Source organism: Pelophylax lessonae (genome assembly GCF_965119305.1).
Source record: "Pelophylax lessonae genome assembly, chromosome: 6".
Taxonomy (NCBI): domain Eukaryota; kingdom Metazoa; phylum Chordata; class Amphibia; order Anura; family Ranidae; genus Pelophylax; species Pelophylax lessonae.
Window position 1 is genome coordinate 149,072,562 of NC_138773.1, and position 25,531 is coordinate 149,098,092.

The following is a 25,531-nucleotide window of genomic DNA, read 5'->3' on the forward strand; positions in this document are numbered from 1 at the left end:
TCCATTCAGGAGGATAACCCACACGCTTGATAGCTGCCGATTTCTGAGAGGTAAAAAAGCCTCCATATCTTTTTGTTTCTTGTGAAAATCTTGATGTTAATATCTGATTTTTAAATAGACCATATGATTTACATCTATGTTTTACATTTACACATAGATGGTCTTTCCCATTTTTCTCTTATCAGACTGGCTATTATAAAGTGTTGGCCCTCCATGTTTAATCACCTGCTACTTTAAAGGTTGGTTCTGTTTCCTCTCTTTTAATCATGCAGTGAAAGTTTAGATTAGACACCAAAAGATAAATTGTATTCCTTTGTGAGATATTAATACAGCAAGGGAAGTAGTTTGGTAATCTTGCAGTGACAGTTTTTTGCACTTGCAGAAATTTTCACTACTATATACAACTTACACACATGTATGTTATTTAACCTTTCAGAATTACAAGCTGAGATCAAAACACAGAAACATCGCTCCATTTTGGACCCCATGTGGTGTTGTAGGAGGTCTTAGTCCTCCCCCTCTTTACTTTCCCTCCCCCCCTTACATTCACACTCACTGTTGTGCTACCCTACACCTGTCCATCAGTGGTGTGTGGGGGAAGGTGACTTTTTGTGTGGGCTCTCCAGAGTAATTCCGGGTATGCGGTGATGCATGTGGAGCTGATCATCCAAGATTTTAAATAGAGGCGACTCTATACTTGAAATTGTGACGTAAGACATGGTATGTGTATCCAAAATATTTAACCAATATTTTGCTTTGTATACAAGACTGCATATAATGAATTCATTGTAAACTAATATGTTTCTCCATTATAGAATATTGTAAATTGGAACTTTCTGGTCTAAAGACCCCTGAGGAAGACTTAAATGAAACGCGTCGGGTCTCCAGGACCAGACTTCCAGGTTATTGTCACAAAATCATCAGAACCATATTCAGTCGCCCATTTTTTAACATTTTCGTATATTTGAAATATTGTCGTATATTTTCCAATTGTGTTTCATTTTTTGTAATATGTGTTTAATAAAATTTTGACAATTTTAAATATGAGCTGGTATCCGTTATAGTCCCAAAATAGGGGGTTCCCTCTTGTTATGCTATGTGAATGCGGAACATTCTATGTCGGAAAAACCCGACAAGAACTGGGAAAAAGAGTAAATAAGCATCTCCAAACGATGTGTGTTGGCAATTATTATGTCCCACTAGGAAGACACGTGGCCTACGACCATAATTATAAGATGCCCAAAGTGAAATTCATGGCTATCGACCGACTCCATATCCCAATAAGAGGAGGGGACTGGAACAAAATCTTACTACAAATGGAAATGCGTGGAGGAGGAGTACATTGCTAATCCCACTGATGCTACCCGAGATAACTGGCTGTCTGCCCAGGTGCTTTGGGTTGGGGAACTTAATTCCAAAGCTGACAAAAAGAGGTTCTTTAACAAGACCACTTTCTATGAGGAGGGGGAGTGGATGGGCCAACAGCTCTCACGCATTGTGGGGGTCCGCCCCTCGGCTTCCCCCATAGGTGCCCTTAGATTCCAGAATGGCTGTCAGGAGGCCATCCTGACTGAATTAGCACATTTTTATACTGACCTGTACTCCTCTCTGGTGACCTACACCCCGGAGGACCTACAGCTTTATCTCGATTCTGTCTCCCTCCCCTCCCTGACAGACGGCCAGAGGGCGGCTCTGGAGGCCCCTATCACGGAAGATGAGCTGCGTGAGGCTATTGCCCTGTTCCCGGGTTCCAAGGCTCCTGGGGATGATGTGCTTCCCATGGAGCTATATCATTTATACTCAGAGATATTGGTGCCTAAACTTTTGGAGGTCTTTAAATGCGGCTAGAACCGGGGGCGCCTTGCCAGAATCCATGTCTACGGCTTGCATTGTCCTTCTGCTGAAGCCTGGGAAGCCTGAGACTGACCCTGGTTTGTATCAGCCTATCTCACTGCTTCAGGTGGACGTGAAGATCCTGGCGAAGGTACTAGCGAGGAGGCTGAATAAATGTATTTCGAATATCATTCATGAGGACCAGGCGGGCTTTATGCCCAATCGGTCTACTGCCCTCAACCTCCACTTGTTTATTTGTGGCTATGCAGACCCCGCCAGATAATGGGGGGGACCGGGCCTTGTTGTCGCTGGACGCCAACAAGGCTTTTGATAGTGTGGAGTGGACCTATCTATGGGCGGTCATGGCTAAGTTTGGGTTCGGCCCCATCTTTACATCGTGGGTACAGTTGTTGTACCGCCGTCCCCGGGCCTCTATACGGGAGGGGGGCAGGATTTCTCATACCTTTGATTTGGGCAGGGGTACGCGACAGGGGTGCCCGTTATCCCCGCTTTTGTTTGCGTTAGCCATAGAGCCACTTGCAGCCAGGATTAGGGCACACACCTCCATAATTGGTTTCCAATTTGGGGACATCCAGGAAAAGCTCTTGCTGTACGTGGATGACATGCTTTTGCTGTTGGGGGACATGGGAGACTCCTTTGCGTGCAGTTATGACCACTATCACTGGCTTTGGACGCTTCTCAGGCATCACCATTAACTGGTCCAAGTCGGCCCTCCTTCCGTGGGTTCGCTTTGTCCGGTACCAGTAGTGACCTTGTTTAAGTATTTAGGAGTGGTGGTCTTGGCGAACCTTCTGCAATACTGTCACCTTAACATAGCCCCTCTACTGGTGCGGTTCAGGGACAGGATTAAAATCTGGAACAAACTATGGCTGTCTGTGGCGGGCAGGGTGAATCTTATTAAGATGATCCTTATGCCACAGCTTCTGTACTTTCTGTATAACGCACCTATGGTAGTCACACTGAAAATATTTTGTGTGGTGAACACACTATTCAGATCACTTATTTGGAGGGGTCGGGCGGCCAGGATCAGACTAGAACAATTGCAGAAGCCTAGGGAGGAGGGGGGTCTTGCGCTTCCCAACCCCTGGATATATTACTTGGCCTCCCAGCTGCAGCACCTGGTGGGTGCTATGGCCGGGACGCAGGGTGGTGCTGCATTAGCGGTGATGCACCACTTCACCGGTGCTTGTGAGATACTGGAGGGCTTGGAGGCGCAACTCTTCTCCAAATCGAATAAATTATATCCCACCTATAGGCTTATGCAAAAGGTATGGGATAAGGTCAAACAGCTGCAGCGGGTTTCTGGATATACTTCATATAGCCCACTTTGGCTCAATTGTACATTCCCCCGAATTATTCAAGTTGGACCAGGCGAGCAGGTGGCGTACTTATGGGGTGACCCGCCTTAAGCATGTGTTGGTTGATGGGTCTTTATTGCCATTCTCTCAGTTGCAATCTAGATTTTCTATCCCCTGGTCTATGTTGTTCTATTATCGCCAGCTACAACATGCTGTACAGGCCCAAACCTCCTTGCAGCACTCACAGATGTCCCTCCACCCCTGTTTTTTACCTAATGCGTACTTTTGATTCCACCAAGGGCTTCATCTCCAGCTGTTATGCCTCATTGTCGGGAGCTCACCTGGAGATGTATCCCAGTAGGGCGTGTGAGAATTGGTGTTCTGATGTAGGGGAAATCCCGGCTGAACAGTGGGAGGATGCCGTGGAGTCGGTCCGACTGTGCTCACTTAATGTGTCTCACCAGGTGTCTCAGTTGTACATTCTCCTCAGGGTGCACCACACCCCATTTAAACTCCACTCCATCGGTGCCCGGCCTAATGATTTGTGCAGCAGATGCTAGATGGAGGTGGGAGACTTGGTGCACTTATTGTGGAGATGCCCGAAGCTGCACCGGTATTGGTCGGGGGTACTCTCCACCTTTAACAGAGTCCTGGGTTTGGTGATCCCCAGGATCCCAGGCAATGTCTTCTAGGTATTCTAGACCATGTAGTGGAGGATAAATATTTACGAGAAGCAGCGGGGAGGGCCTTGTTTCAGGCTCGTCTACTCATTCTTCGTCATTGGGTGGCCCGGGACCCCCCGACCTATAAGATGTGGTTAGAACAATTGGGCCTTACTCGCCACATGGATAAATCTATCAGCATCGGGGCTCTATTGCTAAGTTATTTAAAGTGTGTGGGGGGGTGTGTGGCTGAGTTCTCCTGGTATGGCCCCCACGGCATTGGTTCTGGACCGACTGTTGCTCTAAAGTGCTGGTCCTACTCGTGGTTGTGGGTTGCCGGTCCAGAGGGACTCTGTCCGTTTTCAGTTATCTGTCCTATCCCCTTGGACTGTCTGAGGTGTTCTCTGTCCTGTTGATGTTGCATATTTTTTACATCTGCTTGTGTGCTGTATTTCTTTATACGTTTTGCACTGACATGATTGACTGTGGATTTTATAACATGTATTGCTGTGCGTTTTTCTCAATAAACCTTTCTTTTGATTAAAAAAAAAAAAACAAATGGAAATGCGGTGGATTAGCCTTCTCAAGGCCACTCATCCACCTGGCTTAAATGAAGCGGAAAGCTTCTGCCCATTTCTGGAAGGTTTCACCTCCGGAAAAACAGACTAACCATTTCATCCATTCATAAGATCTATCGTCCAGTCTAAAACAAGGTACAAGTTCCTTGCTTTCACCAATTACCCTTGTATATCCATCAAGGAGGACAAGAGAGAACAACCTATGTCACATTTTCCTGTTTTTCCTTATCTCCAAACGCTGTAAGAATTTACAACAGTAATATCCCAGTTTGCTGTCCTTCGGTATGCTTAAATGTGAATTCCAAACTTACCTTTTCCTGGAAATATATGCCTATGTACATCCCTGGGTTGTCACCCTTGTCATCAACCTTATAATCTACCCAGGCACTGTAAGTGCCACCTCCTATCCCAGATCTATAACTGTTGTTAATACTCCAATAATTCATATGCATGATGTATTTGTTGATTATTTACCTTTATTTTCAAAATAATGAATACTATATATGAAATGTATTTGGTGTTTTTTGAAAATGTCTAGTCCCCCCATGCAATGCCCTATCCTCAGCTCCAGCTGCACCCGGCACAGCAAGCCCCGATCCGATGATCGGGGCAAATCGGAGCCAAAAAGGATGGTGTCCAGGCCTCCTGCAATCCCGATCACTCGGGACAGGCCTTGACTCCCTTCAGTCGTGTCGGCGGCCTACGTGGCATGATCTGACAGCTGCCGGTTTTGTTCCAGTCCCCTCCTCTTATTGGGATATGGAGTCGGTTGAGAGCCATGAATTTCACTTTGGGCATCTTATAATTATGGTCGTAGGCCACGTGTCTTCCTTGGGGGACATAATAATTGCCAACACGCATCGTTTGGAGATGCGGCGATCTGCGATTTTGTTTGCGGGACTGCGACATTGCGGCGGACAGATCGAACCCTTGACTGACATTTTTGACACTTTTGGGGTTACCAGTGACATTACTACAGTAATCAGTGCTATACATATGCACTGTTACTGTAAAAATGACACTGGCAGGGAAAGAGTTAACTTTATTTGAGAGGGAGGGGTTAAGTGTGTCCCTAGGGGCGTGATTCTTACTGTGATTGGATGTGGCTACTGGTGTAAGAACAGAGATCAACGGTCCTACATAGTAAAACCGTGTGATCTCTATTCTTACACAGGGGAGAATGACAGGCGGCTGTGTTTACATTAGCCGCCTGCCTTTCTCCCGCTCTAACGGACGATCGTGAGTGCCCTGTGGACACACGCGCGGGGGGTTCCGTGAGCGAGCGGGAGCGCGCCTCCAGCGGCACGCGCTCACTCCCCAGAGCCTCACAGGCTAGTCTGGCTGACTGCCGACGTAAATCGTCGTTAGGCAGTCGGCAAGTGGTTAATAGCAGACTAGAACAACAGTATACAACGGGTGTATCTCACACGTACAGATACAGACTAGGCCACAATTTAATATTTTTTCCCTAAATGGGTGTTTATTGAATAGCGGACTAGAACAACAGTATCCAACGAGTGTATCTCACACGTACAGATAAAGACTAAGCCGCAATTTAATATCTTTCTGTCCCCTAAATAGTTTTTTTATTGCAAGGCGCAATTGAACAGTACGTAATGGGTGTATCTCACTGTAACATATGCAGACAGGGCCGCAATCAACTTTTTTGGTCCCCTAAATATTTTTTTTTTATTGCAAGGCTCAATTCAACAGTACACAATGGGTGTATCGCACTGTAACATATGAAGACAGGGCCGCAATCACCTTTTTTTATCCCCTAAAAAGTTTTTTTATTGCAAGGCGCAATACAACAGTACACAATGGGTGTATCTCACTGTAACATATGCGGACAGGGCCGCAATCAACTTTTCTGGTCCCCTAAATAGTTTTTTTTATTGCAAGGCCCAATTCAACAGTATGCAATGGGTGTATGTCACTGTAACATATGGGGACAGGGCAGCAATAAACTCTTTTGTCCCCTAAATAGATTTTTTTTATTGCAAGGTGCAATTCAACAGTACGCAATGGGTGTATCTCACTGTAACATATGCAGACAAGGCCGCAATCACCTTTTTTGGTCCCCTAAATCGTTTTTTTATTGCAAGGTGCAATACAACAGTACGCAATGGGTGTATCTCACTGTAACATATGCAGACAGGGCCGCAATCAACTTTTTTGGTCCCCTAAATAGTTTTTTTATTGCAAGGCACAATACAACAGTACGCAATGGGTGTATCTCACTGTAACATATGCAGACAGGGCCGCAATCAACTTTTTTTGTCCCCTAAATAGTTTTTTTATTGCAAGTCGCAATACAACAGTACGCAATGGGTGTAACTCACTGTAAAATGTGCCGACAGGGCCGCAATCAACTTTTTTGGTCCCCTAAATAGTTTTTTTATTGCAAGGCACAATACAACAGTACGCAATGGGTGTATCTCACTGTAACATATGCAGACAGGGCCGCAATCAACTTTTTTGGTCCCCTAAATAGTTTTTTTATTGCAAGGCACAATACAACAGTACGCAATGGGTGTAACTCACTGTAAAATATGCCGACAGAGCCGCAATCAACTTTTTTGCCCCTAAATGTTTTTTTTATTGCACGGCGCAATACAACAGTACGCAATGGGTGTATGTCACTGTAACACATGCAGACAGGGCCGCAATCAACTTTGTTGGTCCCCTGAATCGTTTTTTTTTATTGCAAGGCGCAATTCAACAGTACGCTATGGGTGTATCTCACTGTAAAATATGCAGACAGGGCCGCAATCAACTTTTTTGGTCCCCTAAATAGTTTTTTTATTGGAAGGCACAATACTACAGTACGCAATTGGTGTATCTCACTGTAACATATGCAGACAGGGCCGCAAAAAACGTTTTTTCCCCTAAATGTTTTTTTTTATTGCACAGCGCAATACAACAGTACGCAATGGGTGTATGTCACTGTAACATATGCAGACAGGGCCGCAATCAACTTTTTTGGTCCCCTAAATAGTTTTTTTTATTGCAAGGCGCAATTCAACAGTACGCAATGGGTGTATCTTACTGTAACATATGCAGACAGGGCAGCAATCAACTTTTTGGTTCCCTAAATAGTTTTTTTTATTGCAAGGCGCAATACAACAGTACGCATGGGTGTATCTTACTGTACAATTGCAGCCAGGGCAGCAATCAACTTTTTGGTCCCCTAAATAGTTTTTTTCATTGCAAGGCGCAATACAACAGTACACAATGGGTGTATCTCACTGTAACATTTGCAGACAGGGCCGCAATAAACTTTTTTGGTCCCCTTAATATTTTTTTTTTATTGCAAGGCTCAATTCAACAGTACACAATGGGTGTATCGCACTGTAACATATGAAGACAGGGCCACAATCACCTTTTTTTATCCCCTAAAAAGTTTTTTTATTGCAAGGCGCAATACAACAGTACGCAATGGGTGTATCTCACTGTAACATATGCGGACAGGGCCGCAATCAACTTTTCTGGTCCCCTAAATAGTTTTTTTTATTGCAAGGCCCAATTCAACAGTATGCAATGGGTGTATGTCACTGTAACATATGGGGACAGGGCAGCAATAAACTCTTTTGTCCCCTAAATAGATTTTTTTTATTGCAAGGTGCAATTCAACAGTACGCAATGGGTGTATCTCACTGTAACATATGCAGACAAGGCCGCAATCACCTTTTTTGGTCCCCTAAATAGTTTTTTTTATTGCAAGGCGCAATACAACAGTACGCATGGGTGTATCTTACTGTACAATTGCAGACAGGGCAGCAATCAACTTTTTGGTCCCCTAAATAGTTTTTTTCATTGCAAGGCGCAATACAACAATACACAATGGGTGTATCCCACTGTAACATTTGCAGACAGGGCCGCAATAAACTTTTTTGGTCCCCTTAATATTTTTTTTTATTGCAAGGCTCAATTCAACAGTACGCTATGGGTGTATCTCACTGTAACATATGCAGACAGGGCCGCAATCAACTTTTTTGGTCCCCTAAATAGTTTTTTTATTGCAAGGCACAATACAACAGTACGCAATGGGTGTAACTCACTGTAAAATATGCCGACAGAGCCGCAATCAACTTTTTTGCCCCTAAATGTTTTTTTTATTGCACGGCGCAATACAACAGTACGCAATGGGTGTATGTCACTGTAAAACATGCAGACAGGGCCGCAATCAACTTTGTTGGTCCCCTGAATCGTTTTTTTTTATTGCAAGGCGCAATTCAACAGTACGCTATGGGTGTATCTCACTGTAAAATATGCAGACAACTTTTTTGGTCCCCTAAATAGTTTTTTTATTGGAAGGCACAATACTACAGTACGCAATTGGTGTATCTCACTGTAACATATGCAGACAGGCCCGCAAAAAACGTTTTTTCCCCTAAATGTTTTTTTTTATTGCACGGCGCAATACAACAGTACGCAATGGGTGTATGTCACTGTAACATATGCAGACAGGGCCGCAATCAACTTTTTTGGTCCCCTAAATAGTTTTTTTATTGCAAGGCGCAATTCAACAGTCTGCAATGGGTGTATCTTACTGTAACATATGCAGACAGGGCAGCAATCAACTTTTTGGTCCCCTAAATAGTTTTTTTTATTGCAAGGCGCAATACAACAGTACGCATGGGTGTATCTTACTGTACAATTGCAGACAGGGCAGCAATAAACTTTTTGGTCCCCTAAATAGTTTTTTTCATTGCAAGGCGCAATACAACAGTACACAATGGGTGTATCTCACTGTAACATTTGCAGACAGGGCCGCAATAAACTTTTTTGGTCCCCTTAATAGTTTTTCATTGCAAGGCACAATACAACAGTATGCAATGGGTGTATCTCACTGTAACATATGAGGACAGGGCCGCAATCAACTCTTTTGGTCCCCATAATAGTTTTTTTATTGCAAGGCGCAATACAACAGTATGCAATGGGTTTATGTCACTGTAACAGGGCAGCAATAAACTCTTTTGTCCCCTAAATAGTTTTTTTTTTTGCATGGCGCAATACAACAGTATACAATGGGTGTATCTCATGGGAATGTATGAATGAAAAACTGAAAAATAATTTTTTACCCTAAATACTGTAAAATAATTATTTTCCCCTCACATTGGTGCTTTTTGAAGAGGATTTTAGAAAGCAATGTCTGTCTGACATACAGTCTTTAAAGTTTAAATATGAAGGAAAAAATGTTTTTTATTTTTTAAATGCAGATTAAGCACACACATATGCACTGAGGTTGCAGGAAATGTGCAGCACTGCACGCCTAACAGCCAGGTTGAATACTGTTGTTCTATTCCGCTATTGAATAAAAAAAAAAAAAACATTTGAATGAAAAAGTGAAAAATATTTTTTTTACCCTAAATACTGTAAAATAATTATTTTCCCCGCACATTGGTGCTTTTTGAAGAGGAGGTTAGAAAAGCAATGTCTGTGTGACATACAGTCTTTAAAGTTAAATATTAAAGAAAAATGTTTTTTTCTTTTTTAAATGCAGATTAAGCACAAACGTATGCACTGAGGTTGCATGAAATGTGCAGCACCGCACGCCTAACAGACTGATAACATTTTTTTGTTTCTCCCTTCTCCTCCTCACTTGGCTCAGATCAGGGCATAAAGATTGTTCTACTGCACCCCCACACAATACAATCAATGTATATCGCTGTCTGATTAAAGCAGATTGTTCCTATCTATGCTTTCCCTAAAAGCAATCTCTCCAGCCTGGCTCTACAGTAAACTGCTATCTCTCCCTCCTGGCATAGGCATACATTTCCAGGAAAAGGTACGTTTGGAATTCACATTTAAGCCTACCGAAGGATAGCAAACTGGGCTATTACTGTTGTAAATTCTTACAGCGTTTGGAGATAAGAAAAAACAGGAAAATGTGACATAGGTTGTTCTCTCTTGTCCTCCTTGATGGATATACTAGGGGAATTGGTGAAAGCAAGGAACTTGTACCTTGTTTTAGACTGGACGATAGTTCTTATGAATGGATGAAATGGTTAGTCTGTTTTTCCGGAGGTGAAATGGGCAGAAGCTTTCCGCTTCATTTAAGCCTTGTGGATGAGTGGCCTTGAGAAGGCTAATCCACTGCATTTCCATTTGTAGTAAGGTTTTGTTCCCGTCCCCTCCTCTTATTGGGATATGGAATCGGTCGAGAGCCATGAATTTCACTTTGGGCATCTTATAATTATGGCCGTAGGCCACGTGTCTTCCTAGGGGGACATAATAATTGCCAACACGCATCGTTTGGAGATGCTTATTAACTCTTTTTCCCAGTTCTTGTCAGGTTTTTCCGACATAGAATGATCCGCATTCACATAGCATAAAATAGACTATTCCTTTTGTTTTACAGTTACAGAAGTGTCTTGGCTTAAAAGTGTCTCCATTAGGAAGAGTAGTATCCGTGGTTTGGCAGATGACTGAACACTGGGCGCAACTTCCACATGGGAAAGTTCCCTTTGTTTTACATGGATCTTTTCTAGACCCATCTTTATGTTCACTGTGGACCAAGGTTTGTTTGAGGGATCCAGCTTTTCTAAATGTGATGGGGGGGGGGGGGGGTACTCTGGTAGTAGGCCGGAAATACTGGGTTCCTCTTTCAGGATGGACCAATGTTTATTTAAGATCCTTCTGATTTGTTGGTGCTCATTAGTGAATTTCATAATTATCCTGGTGGTGGGTTCCTTGCACTCTTGTCTCTTACTATCTTTAAAGAGGAGTTCTTCTCTCTCTTTTTTATTTGCCATATTAAAGGCTTTCCTCCGTCGTGCCGTCTTCGTGTAACCTCTTTGTAAGAGTCTGTTGGTTAGGGCATTCGCTTCTAGTTGAAAATCCTTAGGGTTTGTACAGTTTCTCTTCAGCCTCGGCTGTAAGGTATGGAGTTTTTTTTCTGGAATAAATATTATATTTTTACCAAACTTTTCAATTAAAAATATTTTTTACCACCAACTGCATCTTTGATTATTATCTGGACATATTAAAAAAAAACAAAAATTCAATAACTTTTCAGATATCTAATCTTTAGATTGATTTCAGTTACCAAGGTCCTGAACCTTGAGGGAACCCAATTGGATCCCACCAACACGGCTAAACGCTACCTGTCTAGCCCAAAAGTAAATATACAATTTAACCACCTATTACTACCTATATCAACACAGCTATTATTTAATTATTTTTCACGGCTTCAAAATGTATACTTTTTTCTCCAAATAGGAGGTTTAAGAATAACCCATACTACATTATACCACTCTAGAAGCAGCACAAGTTCCTGTTGCAGCTCAGAAACCTGGGGAAGGCACACATGCATGGAATGGACAAAAAATATGTATGTAACACATTAACATGAAACACATTGCATAAATCTAATTTGAGTTTGTGCAAGAAACCTTATCTTTATTATTTGTTATTCATAGAAATGGTGACACATGCTTGAAAAAGGCCCTATACGGCCGAAACGCGTAGGATAACCCATTGGACCTTTCCTCTGAAACAAGTTACAAAGATACATGGAACAACAGAGCAAAAAGTCCTGTTAAAGTCACCCATTTTTCACCTGTCACTTACCTTTCTATACTTTTGCCCCTTGAACACAATGGGCCTTCACCCATTCACCAAAATCTTGTATTATACTGTAAATAGTAAATAAATTGTTTAATTTTATACCATACTATTTTGCTTTACTTTTGCCCATAAAGTCCCAACTACCTGGTGTGAGGCACAAAAACCAAAAACACAATCTTACGGGACGGTGACAAAAAACAATTATAGGGCTGCACTGAGATCAAAACCCCCCTTCCAAGCATTATCAATGAGAGCTGGAGACAGCGGGTTTTGCCACGTACAGTGCTCCGATCTTTTGAAGAATTGCTTGGGCCAGGAGTTCTCCTAGGAAAAGCAGCTAATGAGATTCACTTCTCCGGGTGGATTGAGGCCGTTTTTCAGCTAACAGCGGGAAGTAACACCTGCCAACAGTTAACAGTGCCCCTTGTGGTATCGGAGCATGAGAAAGTAGCTGAAAAGCCCATCATCGGTTATAATGTCATTGAAGAACTCTTCAAGGAGACATCTGCCAAGGGAAAGAAAGCCATTCCAGGTTTTGTAGACGTACTAGGGACAGCATTAGAACTGTCGACCACTAAAACAGAGATCCTTGTAAGTCTACTACAAGCCAGTCACAGGGAAACTGGTGGTGCTACACTAAAGACTGGTACTAAGAGCCAAAGAATTGCGGCAAACACTGGGACGTATCTCAGGTGTAGGGCCCATGCCAAACCAGCACTGCAAGATCAGACAGTTTTGTTTACACCTGATGAGGCCCATCATTGGCCTGATGGACTGCATGTAGGTGAGACATTAGTATCACTCCAAAAGGGACAATTTTCCAAACTATCCATCCCAGTTTGGAACACAACAAAGCAGGACATTATTTTATCAGGTCAGACTAGGATGGGGTGCCTCGAGCCCATAAAGGAAACTTACCCAGCTCATGTGAAACTGAAACAATCAGCGAGTGTGGCCACCTCATCGGCCACCGACATCCAGACCAGGGCCGGAAGGTCGAGTGGGTAACCTAAACACGAGTCAATCACCAGTAAGCAATGCTAATCGAGAACACTGGGATCCACCAGTGGCTATCGAACACCTACCAGAGGAGGATCAACATGTAGTCAAGACGATGTTAAGGGAGGAATGCAATGCTTTCGCCAAAGATGACTCTGATGTAGGATGTATTCCTTCCCTACATTTGCAACTTCGCCTCAAAGACAACACACCTGCTAGGAGAACTTACATGTCTGTACTGAAACCAGTGCACCGAGAAGTGAAAGAGTACTTGCAGGATCTGCTGAACAGCGGATGGATTGTGGAGTCAAAATCTTCATACTCATCACCCATTGTGTGCGTAAGGAAGAAGGACGGTAGTTTAAGACTGTGTTGCGACTACAGATAATTGAACCAGAAGTCCATCCCTGACCGCCATCCAATCCCTAGGATCCAAGACATGCTGGACAGCCTAGGAGGAAGTTCATGGTTTGCGGTGCTAGACCAAGGGAAAGCCTACCATCAAGGATTTGTGGAAGAATCCAGTCGACCACTGACTGCATTTATCACACCTTGGGGTCTGTTTGAGTGGATCCGAATACCCTTTTGGCCTTAGTTCTGCACCAGCTGAATTTCAACGCAGCATGGAAACCTGTTAAATGGGACTGAGGGATGAGATCTGTCTGCCGTACCTAGATGACAACCTTGTTCACAGCAGATCATTCCAAGAACAAAAGTCAAGTTAACAGCTAGGAAGTGTGAACTCTTCCTGAAACAAAGTCCGATTCTTGGGCAAGATCGTGTCCAAAGATGGTCATTACGTGGATCCAGCAGACACTGCGCCTGTGCTGGCATTGAAGAACAACCAGCTAAAGACTGTTGGAGAACTCAGGAAACTACTAGGATTAATTTCCTACTATCGGCCTTATGTCCAAAACTTTTCCAGAATTGCAAAACCCCTCTATGAATTACTGTCAGCGGATACAACACCTGCCACATCATCAGCACCAACTAGCCAGCCCAGGAAGAAGAAGAAGCCATCACCAAAGCTAAGAGGTCAACTATCCTCTCATCAGTCTATAATCTGGACTGACCACCACCAGGTAGTGCTGAACTGGCTTATTAAGGTGTTAACTCATCCTCCAGTGATGGGTTACCCTGACTACAGCAAGTCCTTTGTTCTACACTGTGATGCCTTGCAAGAAGGACTAGGAGCTGTGCTGTACCAAGAGCAAGAGGAAAAGTTAAAAGTAATCGCTTACGGGTCTAGAACTCTCACACCAGCCGAGAAGAACTATCACATGCATTCGGGGAAACTAGATTTCCTAGTGATGAAGTGGGCCATATGTGATAGGTTCCGAGACTACCTATACTACTGTCCATCCTTTGTAGTATATACTGACAATAACCCCCTAACTTATGTCCTCACTACGGCTAAACTAAACGCAACAGGCCATCGATGGGTTGCAGAATTAGCTGACTTCAATTTCACCATCAAGTATCGTCCAGGAAAAAGGAATGAGGACGCAGATGTACTTTCCCGTATGCCATTAAGTCCTGAACAATACATGCAACAGTGTTCACAAGAAGTGGACCCCAAAATCATCGGATGCATAACCCAAGCACTTCAAGTACGTCAGAAGGAAGAAATGTCTTGGCTGTGTCCAGTAACCATCGCCCATATGACGTCAACAATAGATGGCACCCAAAAGAAGGTAGCTCAAATACTCAAAGGGACCATTAGGACAGCCCAAAAAGAAGACTCCGTGATTGGCCCAGTGTGGAAGTACAAGAGCCAAAACCGGTTCCCATCAAAACAGGAATGACAAGGTTGACCGCTTGAACTCTTCATGCTAATGAAACAGTGGACCAAGCTATACCTTGATGAAGATGGAATCTTGAGACAGAAAACATCATCAGGTTCTCAACTAGTGTTGCCCAAGCTGTATAATCAATTGGTGTTGAAAGAATTACATGAAGATATGGGACACTTAGGAGTCGAAAGGACTGTAAACCTGATCAGAGAAAGATTATTTTGGCCACATATGCAGAGAGACGCTGAGCAATACATCAACCACCAGTGCACGTGTCTGAAAGACAAATGCCCACATAAGCCTACTAGAGCTCCACTGAACAATATTGCCACCACTTATCCTTTTGAGCTGGTCTCCATTGACTTTCTCCATCTCGAGACTTGTAAAGGAAGTTATGAGTACATATTAGTGGTAATCGACCATTTCACCAGGTTTGCTCAGGCCTACGCAACCAAACACAACTCAGCAAAGACTGTTGCCGACAAGATATTCAGTGACTCAAATCTTACTGAAAGAGGAGGACCAGGAAAATGGAGATCGTTCTGGAAGATGTCGTACATGTTATCCTTAGGAAGAAGGGTGAAGATAGTCCAGTGTGCGAGGCCAAGCCAGAAATTGGAAAAGGCCAAACAAGGATTCTACACCACAATTTGTTATTGCCATGCGATTACCTACCCGTCGACAGAGGTCAGAAGATACCTGACAGACCCAGTGCCTGAAAACAAGGCAAAGTTCCAAAGACTACTCAACTGCCTACACAGATATCTGAGGAAGTATCAGAAGATGAATCTCACCATGAACAAGAGCAATGGAGATCTTTCATTCCTGTAGCTCAGAGAGAACACGCAAGGGAAGGCACAGAGTTAAATCCAGAAGCAGCAGAGTTCTACCCTTGTCAGTTTGAAACGAGTGAGGAAGTTACAGAGGAAAGTACAGCGGAAAGTACAGAGGAAAGTACAGCAGAAGTTACAGAGGAAAGTACAGAGGGAGCTACAGCGGAAGTTACAGAGGAAGCTACAGGGGAAACTACAGAGGACAAGCCTGTGGGTCAACCTAAACAAACTGCATGTTCAACAGGGGATATAGAAGAAGAAAATCCTTCACCAGGAAAGCCAACAGAGACAGTTGACCGTGACGAAGGCGAGTATGAGGATGCTTCGGATGCCCTTTCCCTATGCAGGATACAGCTCAGCAGGAACAGGAGACAACCAAAAGTTCTGGACTTATGACATTTTGGGTCAACCCCGTAGTACTGCCAGAAATGCAGCTGTACAGGTCATAGACTGTATTCATACACTACCCGTTTGCCCTAGCTGATATTTAAGTCCAGAATGTTTTGCTGAGGACTCTAAAAACTGGTAAAAGTAGTCATATATATTATGATTAATTATCACTATGTTAGAGTTGTTTACTTATGTTGAATGTTAGGTGGCATTTTCTGTAGTTAACAAAAGGAAATTTCTTGCACTCTCACTGCAGATTTTCCAGGTCAAGCAAAAATAGCTTCACGTGATAGGACTAGGTAGGTAAGGTAAAGTCAGCCGACAACAAAAAGGTAGAGAGTATTAGGTGATTATGCTGTATTGTATTGATAATGTACCATGGGTATTCCACCTTTAAAAAAATGATGGACAGAAGAAATAAGATGTTCCCTAGTTCTCCATCAAACCTCATCTTCTTAATAACCTACACAAACCTGTGTTGTAGAGGTTTACTAATTAGTTGGCTCCTATATTCAACAATATCTCCCCAGGTACATGAGCGCTCTGGACCTGGTGGGAAACTGTGACATAACTGGGAGTAGATGTCGCAGGGGGGACGGTTCCTCTGGTAATTGGATTACTACTTAACCTTGACTCCCAATGGCTATTGTGAGATGGGGAAAGGAATGGTTCTAATACTAAATCTGCATATGTCGGGGACGACATAAAATTTTGTGGGGGAGAGTGTAAGGGATGTCAGGTACCCTATAAAAAAACGAACTAATAAAGATCACATTTACATTTCATGGCATTTCTATTAAATCACCAGTAGATGGCAGCACAATGTTAAACTGCAGTCAAGGTATGGGGAACAAAAAAGATAGACCTTTGTTCCTGGGGGGAACAGAATAGCAGTTGCTGTGCTGTCTCTCTGACTGAAGTAGTGATGGGAAGTTCGACTCTTTTAAATGAATCGGTTCATTTCGAGTCACTCACTGAAATGAACCGATTCATTGAATCGATTCTTCGGTTCACTTGCTGAGTCTACTGACAAGCAAGTGAACTGAAGCTCCGACTCAACTCTATTCAAATGAGCTGAATCAGAGGAGTGACTCATACGTTTGGCAGCTCTCTGGGGATGTTTTCTTTTGATTTAACTCATCCTTGGCTCCTCAGAGCTGTCTCAAGCCTACGGTATGTGTCAGACACAATACACTTTGTCAGATTAGCCAGCATTATCACGTTCAGGACTTCAGGTGACTCAGCTGTATATATTTAAAGCAGGTTTCTGTGCATGTGAACTGCATTCTGATGGGCCAACCTCACAGTTAACATTGCCAGCTATCAGATTTGTCCAGTTTTTACAGCGCATGCACAGGAATAACGATCAGATTTTACTAATGTGTGGGTACCTCGGCCACAGTAATAAAATTAGATTTTTATTGCTATGCATGTCTGTAAAAACTGGACAAATCTGATAGCTGGCAATGTTAACTGTGAAGTTGGCCCATCAGAATGCAGTTCACATGCACAGAAACCTGCTTTTCATGTATACAGCTGTATGTGCTGGTGATGAACGGTTCTTTTAGTGTACTGTGCTAACAGAGACCGACTCATGTGTTCCGATTCTTTTGACTCAGTAACTGGTGTACTGAACTAACCTGTGAAATGATTCGACTCTTCCCTCTGAACGGTTCAATACAAGCTTGTTTCTGGCCAGCTCTTCAGTGTCAGTGTGCTGATTGGTTAGAGGGAGGAGCTGAGCTCCTCTCTCTAGGATCATATTACCATCAGCCCAGACCAGCTCTCCTTCAGTGACTGAATACTGAACTGCTTCATACCGAGTCGTTTAGGAAGAAGAACCGAATCATCCAGTTCACTGAAAAGAATCGATTCAAAAGAACGATTCGTTCATGAACTGGACATCACTAGACTGAAGGTCATGCCATGTCATTGCAGGTAAGAGGGAGTATATTTAGGACTATAAACAGGGCGAAATTGATTTAATTTACATCCCTGTGATCGGTAAAGGCTGCTGTCACTACTGAGTGATTGAATAACACACTGCACAAATGTTAGTGGGTCACACTGTCGCATCACATGACTACAGTGTACCAGGAATGTGATTATTATAGTGTTATGTTTTATATCTTATATTAGATTGTATTATGAGACCACTGTGATGCTGAAGGAGTAACAACATTTCAGCACATGTTTAATTGGTTATTATTTTCTATGAGGACGTTATTCCTGTATAGGAGAATGTTGATATTGTTATATATATAGATGTGTAATAGTATGTATGAACAGAATAGCAGTTGCTGTGCTGTCTCTCAGACTGAAGGTCATGCCTTGTCATTGCAGAAACTTTTCAATAAAAACACTTCTGGTTTCACCCAGCTCACTCCCTTCGCACATTGGAATTATTGACCATACTTTTAGCATATGTGCAACACCATCCGGGTTGATCAGATTAATAAGTCACTAGCTAGATCTGTGTTTTTTCACATTCTAAACATTAGGGGCCCCAGCAGTCCTTACTCCCTTAGGACCTGTGCAGGTACAGTGGAGATGGCAGGGAGAAGAGCCGACGGCCAACAAATAAAATCTATGGATGGAAAGACATGCCTACCCTTACTGACCATAATAGATGGCAAACAGATCCCAGACAACAGATATGAGATTCCCACACCAGATGCAGCAGTTTACCAGACTCACCTGAATCACATAGCACATCTCATACCAGAACTAGATGATCAGGCTCAGATAATCTTACTCCTAGGGAGGATATCTTGCAAGCCCACAATGCAAGAAAGCAGATCAATAGTCTTCACAACGCCCCATATGCCCAAGAACTTGATCTTGGGTGGGTCATTATAGGTGATGTTTGCCTGGGGGGGCGCACATAAACTGACATCTGTCAACAACTTGCTCACTAGTACACTAGAGAATGGTCATCCTCTTTTCCAGCCCTGTCAGAATCACATCCCCATAAAGGAGCTACCACACAGCAACCCTGTACCTCTTCCTTTCCTAAGTTCCCTCTGTGACAGCAATACCTATGACGGTGACCAACACGACTTAGGATGGACAGTGTTCAGGAGAGCAAAGGAGGACAATCAGGTAGCAATGTCCATTGAGAATAGGCTCTTCCTGGAAATTATGGAAAAGAGAATAGAGAAAGACTAGCTGGGTTGCACCTCTTCCCTTTAGGCCACAAAGATGACGTTGCCTAACAACAGGGAGCAAGTAAATAAATGCTTCACTTCCCTAAGACACAATCTTCAAAGAAAACCAGAGATAAGAGAACATTTATTTTCCTTCATGGAGAAAATATTCCAGAATGGTCATGCTGAGATAGCTCCAAACCTCAAAGACTCAGGGTAATGCTGGTACTTACCCATATTTGGAGTATATCATCCTCAGAAGCCAGGGCAGATCAGAGCAGTGTTCGACTCCAGTGCCAAGCATGGGGGTGTCTCCAAAATGATGTCCTTCTCTCTGGCCCTGCCCTTAACAACAGACTGTTAGGAGTAGAGATCGACCGATTATCGGCAACACTGATAAGCCGATATGCACTTTCCCCGATATATCGGAATCGGCCTTTGGATTTACCGATATTGCCGATATTTCCGTGACGTAATTTCGTATGTTGCGCCACGTGCCTCTGCGCACTGGGCAGCTCCTAGGCCGCCTCCCTCAGCCTTGTTACAGTGTCTTTTACCTGCCGCAGCCACACTGGAGTCTGCATGCTGCACAGGCTGTCAGCCGGGACAGTGAGTTCTTCTACATCTAGTGAGTGAACAGTAACCAATAGTCTGACACAGTCTGACACATGTTCTGCGAGTGATAAGTGATAACAGTGACCAACAGTCTGACACACGTTATGTATCTGTTCTGTAAAACAGGCGCCGCGGCCACCCACCACCCACAGCTTCCCGATGCCAGCCAGCACCCCAGTCCCACACACCCACTGTGTACCAGCCAGCCAGCCAGCCACAGGCCCTGCCTGAGTCCTGACTCCTGACTGTACAAGCTAGCCAGCCACAGACCCTGTACGTGCCAGGCCCACAGGGTGACAGCCAGCCAGCCACAAAAGCGTGCCAGCCAGCCAGCCAGCCACCAAAGGGTGCCAGCCATCCACCAAAGGTTGATGACAGCCAGCCACCCACCCACCTGGTGCCAGCCAGCCAGCCATGAAAGGGTGCCAGCCAGCCAGCCACGAAAGGGTGCCAGCCAGCCAAACATCAAAGCGGTGCCAGCCAGCCACCACAGGGTGCCCCTGCCAGCCAGCCAGCCAGTCACCAAATGGTGCCAGCCAGGCAGCCATCCAGCCACCCACCATAGGGTGTCAGCCAGTCACCCACCCACCACAGGGTGCCAGCCAGACAGCCACCCACCCACCCACCCACCACAGGGTGCCAGCCAGATAGCCACCCACCACAGGGTGCCAGCCAGCCAGCCACCCACTACAGGGTGCCAGCCAGCCACCCACCACAGGGTGCCGGCCAGCCAGCTACCACAGGGTGCCAGCCAGCCACCCACCACAGGGTGCCGGCCAGCCAGCCACCCACCACAGGGTGCCAGCCAGCCACCCACCCACCCACCACAGGGTGCCAGCAAGCCACCCACCGCCACAGGGTGCCAGCCAGCCATCGACCACAGGGTGCCAGCCATATAGCTGCCTGCCACAGGGTGCCAGCCAGCCATACACCCACCCCCCACCACAGGGTGCCAGCCAGCCAGAAAGCCACCCACCACAGGGTGCCAGCCAGCCACCCACCACAGGGTGCCAGCCAGCCACCCACCACAGGGTGCCAGCAAGCCACCCACCCACCACCACAGGGCGCCAGCCAGCAACCCACCAAAGGGTGCAAGCCAGCCTACAACCCACTACAGGGTGCCAGCCAGCCACCCACCTCAGGGTGCCAGCCAGATAGCCACCCACCACTAGGTGCCAGCCAGCCACCCACCCACACACCACCACAGGGTGCCAGCCAGCCAGCCACCCACCACAGGGTTCCAGCCAGTCAACCATTCACCACAGGGTGCCAGCCAGCCAGCCACCCACCACAGGGTGCCAGCCAGCCAGCCACCACAGGTTGCCAGCCAGACAGCCACCCACCACAGGGTGCCAGCCAGCCACCCATCCACCACCACAGGGTGCCAGCTAGCAAGCCACCCACCACAAGGTGTCAGCCAGCTAGACAGCCACCCACCACAAGGTGTCAGCCAGCCAGACAGCCACCCACTACAGGGTGCCAGACAGCCACCACAGGGTGCCAGCCAGCCAATTTGTTTAAGCCTATATTAGTGTCTGACTCTTTCTTGTTTCAATGGAGATGGATGGAGATAGAAAAATTAAAAGTGTGGTCTGGGACTATTTCTCTTCTCCATCTCCAGGAAAATCAGCAGCACTGTGCAAAAACAATGTGAGCATGGGATCAATAACTGCAAAAAACAAAAATATGTCTAATCTTTGAGCCCATCTAAGAGATATTCATGTTTAATTGTATAATGCAGCACAAAAATAAAATGAATCACAGAAACAAAACAGGTGGCTAAAATCTGATGGAAGATCCCAACTGCTGGACAGAGTAATCACAGAGATGATGGTGACTGATAACCAGCCATTTACAATAGTGTCTGACTCTGGATTTAAGTGGTTGATGTCCATAGTTGAGCCAAGGTACACACTGAAGAGTGACACATTTTATCGAACTTGAAATGCTGCAAAAGATTCACCAAAAGGTTGTTGACAAAGTAAAGACTATGCTGCAACCAGAGAATGCTGGCAACTCACTCTCATTCATGATGGACTGCTGGTCAGGGCAAACAGAATCACTAATGAGTCTTACATGCCACTTCATTGACAGCGGATGGACAAGTAGGCATGTGGTGTTGAATACAAAAGTGATGCCAGGATCCCATACTGGGGAGTACATTAGAGAAATGTTTCTAGGCATGCTAGAAGAATGGGGATTCACCAAAGACCGAGTGATGCTTGAGCTGCGAGACAGTGAAGTGAACATGGTTAAAGGTATGAGACTTGCTGAAGTGTCAGATCTCAGTTGCATAGCAAACACCCTCCAACTGGTGGTAAATGATGGTCTGTCAAAACAGAAAGCTTTGCTGGACATTATTACCATGCTGAAGAAGTGCGCAGGCCATTTCCACCATTCTGTTCTTGCCAAGCAGCGATTGAGGTGCATTCAGGAAGACCCTGGCCTACCCAAAAACAACCTGATACAGGCTGTTCCAACACGATGGAACTCAACGCTACACATGTTACAAAGGATGCTGGAGCAGAAGCGAGCTCTCACTATATATTCTGGTGAATATGGACTTGGAGGACATTCTTGTCCTACTGCAGATCAGTGGGACATAGTAGGCAACATTATAGCGGTGCACGTACCCATTGAGGAAGTGACACTAGAGGTGAGTCATTACAACTCATCCATTTCCTCTGTGATCCCATGTGTGAGAGTTCTGAAGATGCTTCTTCAACAGAATGAAGGACCCAACACATCAAATCATGTAGGCAGGCCATGAGGGTGTAATGTTCCGGTACCTATGGTACCCTTGTTCCTATATTTCTCCTCTCTTTGCGTCCCATCTTGTATAACAAAGGACGCATACACCTTTAAGAACGGATGACATCACTGCCGAGCGCCGCTATGAGCGGCTATTTCAATCGCCGGTTTGCTCTCACTCATCGCTCGTTCAAACCCACATGTTCATCGCACCTACGCCTGAGAAGTCGGAGCTGCTGACATACCTTCCTTGCTGAACTAAAGCCGGAAACCTCGCTGGTGATCTGTATCCCGCTACGGGATCACCCCTCTCCAATGGACACTGTTATTCCTAACCTATCTAAGTGATAAGTACCCCGCAGGGGATTCTTACTAACCAATCTCCTACTGTCATCTACTGCAATTACCAAGACTATCTGTATCTATCTATTTACTATCATCTGCATAAGACTGTTAGCTCTTGGGACTACCTTGAACTATCCTTGCACTAGGTTACTCTGTCTAAAGTATACTCCATCTGTGTCCTCTTACCATCTGCACTATACTTGACATCAGAACCTATCTGCTTACCATCACCTGCAACTCTCCTATACTACTTCTAGTGCTCACCATACAATAGCCTGTCTCTCATCTATATATCCTCATATACTCTATCCCTCCATTTAAACATCTACTAATATATATATAGTATATAACAGGCTGTACACGGTGATGAAGTCCTGAGAGTTGGATATGTTGTTCAATAGATTCTCTACAAGGCTACTGAGTGTAATAATTCTGCAGCTGTAAATCCATCCACAAACAAAAACGCATGAATGTTACAGAGGGACAGCCTTGCCAAAAGGTTTGAGAAGCATGAGGAGAATAAAAATGTTGTGCTTGCATGTCTTTTGGATCCTCGATATAAGAACCATCCTTTCTCTTCTGATGATGTATTGGCCAAGGCAAAGCAATGGCTTAGAGAAGATATTCAACCTTGCAGCAGGTTCCTCCTGATGAAAAGAAAAGTCAAGGAAAAGAAGAGAAGGTTTCTGATGTGGAAGAGCAGGATGCAGGAGAAAATGTCCCAAAAGTCAACAGACAGAAAAGAAAATTCATCGTGGTCAAATAGATGCAATGTTCAGCGTTTTATTGGGGCCTCATGCAGAGAATTCATCAGAATCGGCAATAATGAGCCTGAATGATGAACTTCATCTCTATTTGAAAGAACCAGTAATTGACAGAAGAAGTGATCTTCTTCAGTGGTGGAAAGAAACGAGGCACGCTACAAAAGACTTGCTTCTCATGCTAGAAGACTGCTTTCTGCTCCTCCTTCCTCAGTACCAAGTGAGCATGTTTTTAGTGAAGTGGCAGCAATTTATGAAAAGAAAAGAAGTCGTTTAACTGGTGAAAATGCTGAAATGTTATCCTTTCTGCACTATAATATTGTTCTACTTAACTGGGAGTATTGATTTGAAAGTGTAGTAGTAGTGTATGTCCACCAGTCCACTGAGTCTGTCCAATCCACTGTCTAGCTTGTGTCTATCTATTTTTTTCTAGCACTTTTGCACTGACTGCGCTGCGCTGCAGTCAGTGCATAACTGCTTTAAAAAAAATAGGCACAGTGGATTGGAGTCAGTGCAAGTGGACTACTGCTGCAGTAGTGATTTAAAATTATTGCAGTGAGTGAGTGCCCTACTGCAGCGGTAGTCCACTGACAACAGTCCAATCCACTGTGTAGCTGTTGCCTTGCTTTTTTTCTAGCAGTATTGCACTGTCTGCACTGGTTGCAGTGAGTGTCATACTGTGCAGAGGTAGTGCTCCACTGACTTCAGTCCAATCCACTGTGACATGTGTAGCAGTTGCCTTGACCTTTTTCTAGCAGTGTTGCACTGACTGCAGTAGTTGCAGTGAGTGCCATACTCAGGGAGTCCTCCACTGACTCCAGTCCAATCCACTGTGACATTGGTAGCTGTTGCCTTGCTTTTTCTTTCTAGCAGTATTGCACTGATTGCAGTAGTTGCAGTGAGTGGCATACTGCAGAGGGAGTCCTCCACTGACTCCAGTCCAATCCACTGTGACATTGGTAGCTGTTGGCTTGCTTTTTTTTCTAGCAGTATTGCACTGACTGCAGTAGTTGCAGTGAGTGGCATACTGCAAATGTAGTCCTCCACTGACTCCAGTCCAATCCACTGTGACATGTAACTGTTGTCTTGCTCTTTTTCTAGCAGTTTTGCACTGACTGCACACTGCAGTAGTTGCAGTGAGTGCCTTACTGCAGAGGTAGTCCTCCACTGACTCCAGTCCAATCCACTGTGTATGTGTATTTATTGTGTAGCTGTTGTTGTTGCCAAGCTTTTTTTCTAGCGGTTTTGCACTGACTGAACTGCAGTAGTGAATTAAAAATATTGCAGTGAGTGAGTCCACTACTGCAGCACTTTATTATGCATTAATGCACAATCAAATGATGTGAAATGCAAATGTCCCTGCAAGTGCAGTTTTCCTATCAGTTTTCATGCAGTTAAGGTGTGAAGAATGTTAAAAATGTTAATAAATAAAGATTAACATGTTTATTAAGAGATTTGTGTCAAAATTTGTGTTTTTTTTGCAAACTTTTACATGTGTAAAAATATCAGCCAATATCGGCCGATACCGATATGCGATCGGCAAAATATCGGTATTGGTATGGGCAACGAAAAACCGATATCGGTCGATCACTAGTTAGTAGTACTCCCTTGCTTCTGCAAAGATTCAGTTGCATTCATGGCAGACATACAACAAATGTTCCATTGCTTTCTTGTTAAAGAACACCTAAACCTTCTGAGGTTCCTTTGGTTCAGGGACAACAACCTCTCTGGAGACATCACAGAATACCGCATGAGGGTGCACATATTTGGCAACAGTCCTTCCCCTGCAGTTGCTATTTATGACCTCAGACAATCTGCTAGAGTTGGAGAATCAGAGTATGGGTCAGATGTCAGACAATTTGTGGACAAGGATTTTTATGTAGATGACTGCTTGAAATCACTACCCACAAATTAAGTCACAATCAGTCTCCTCA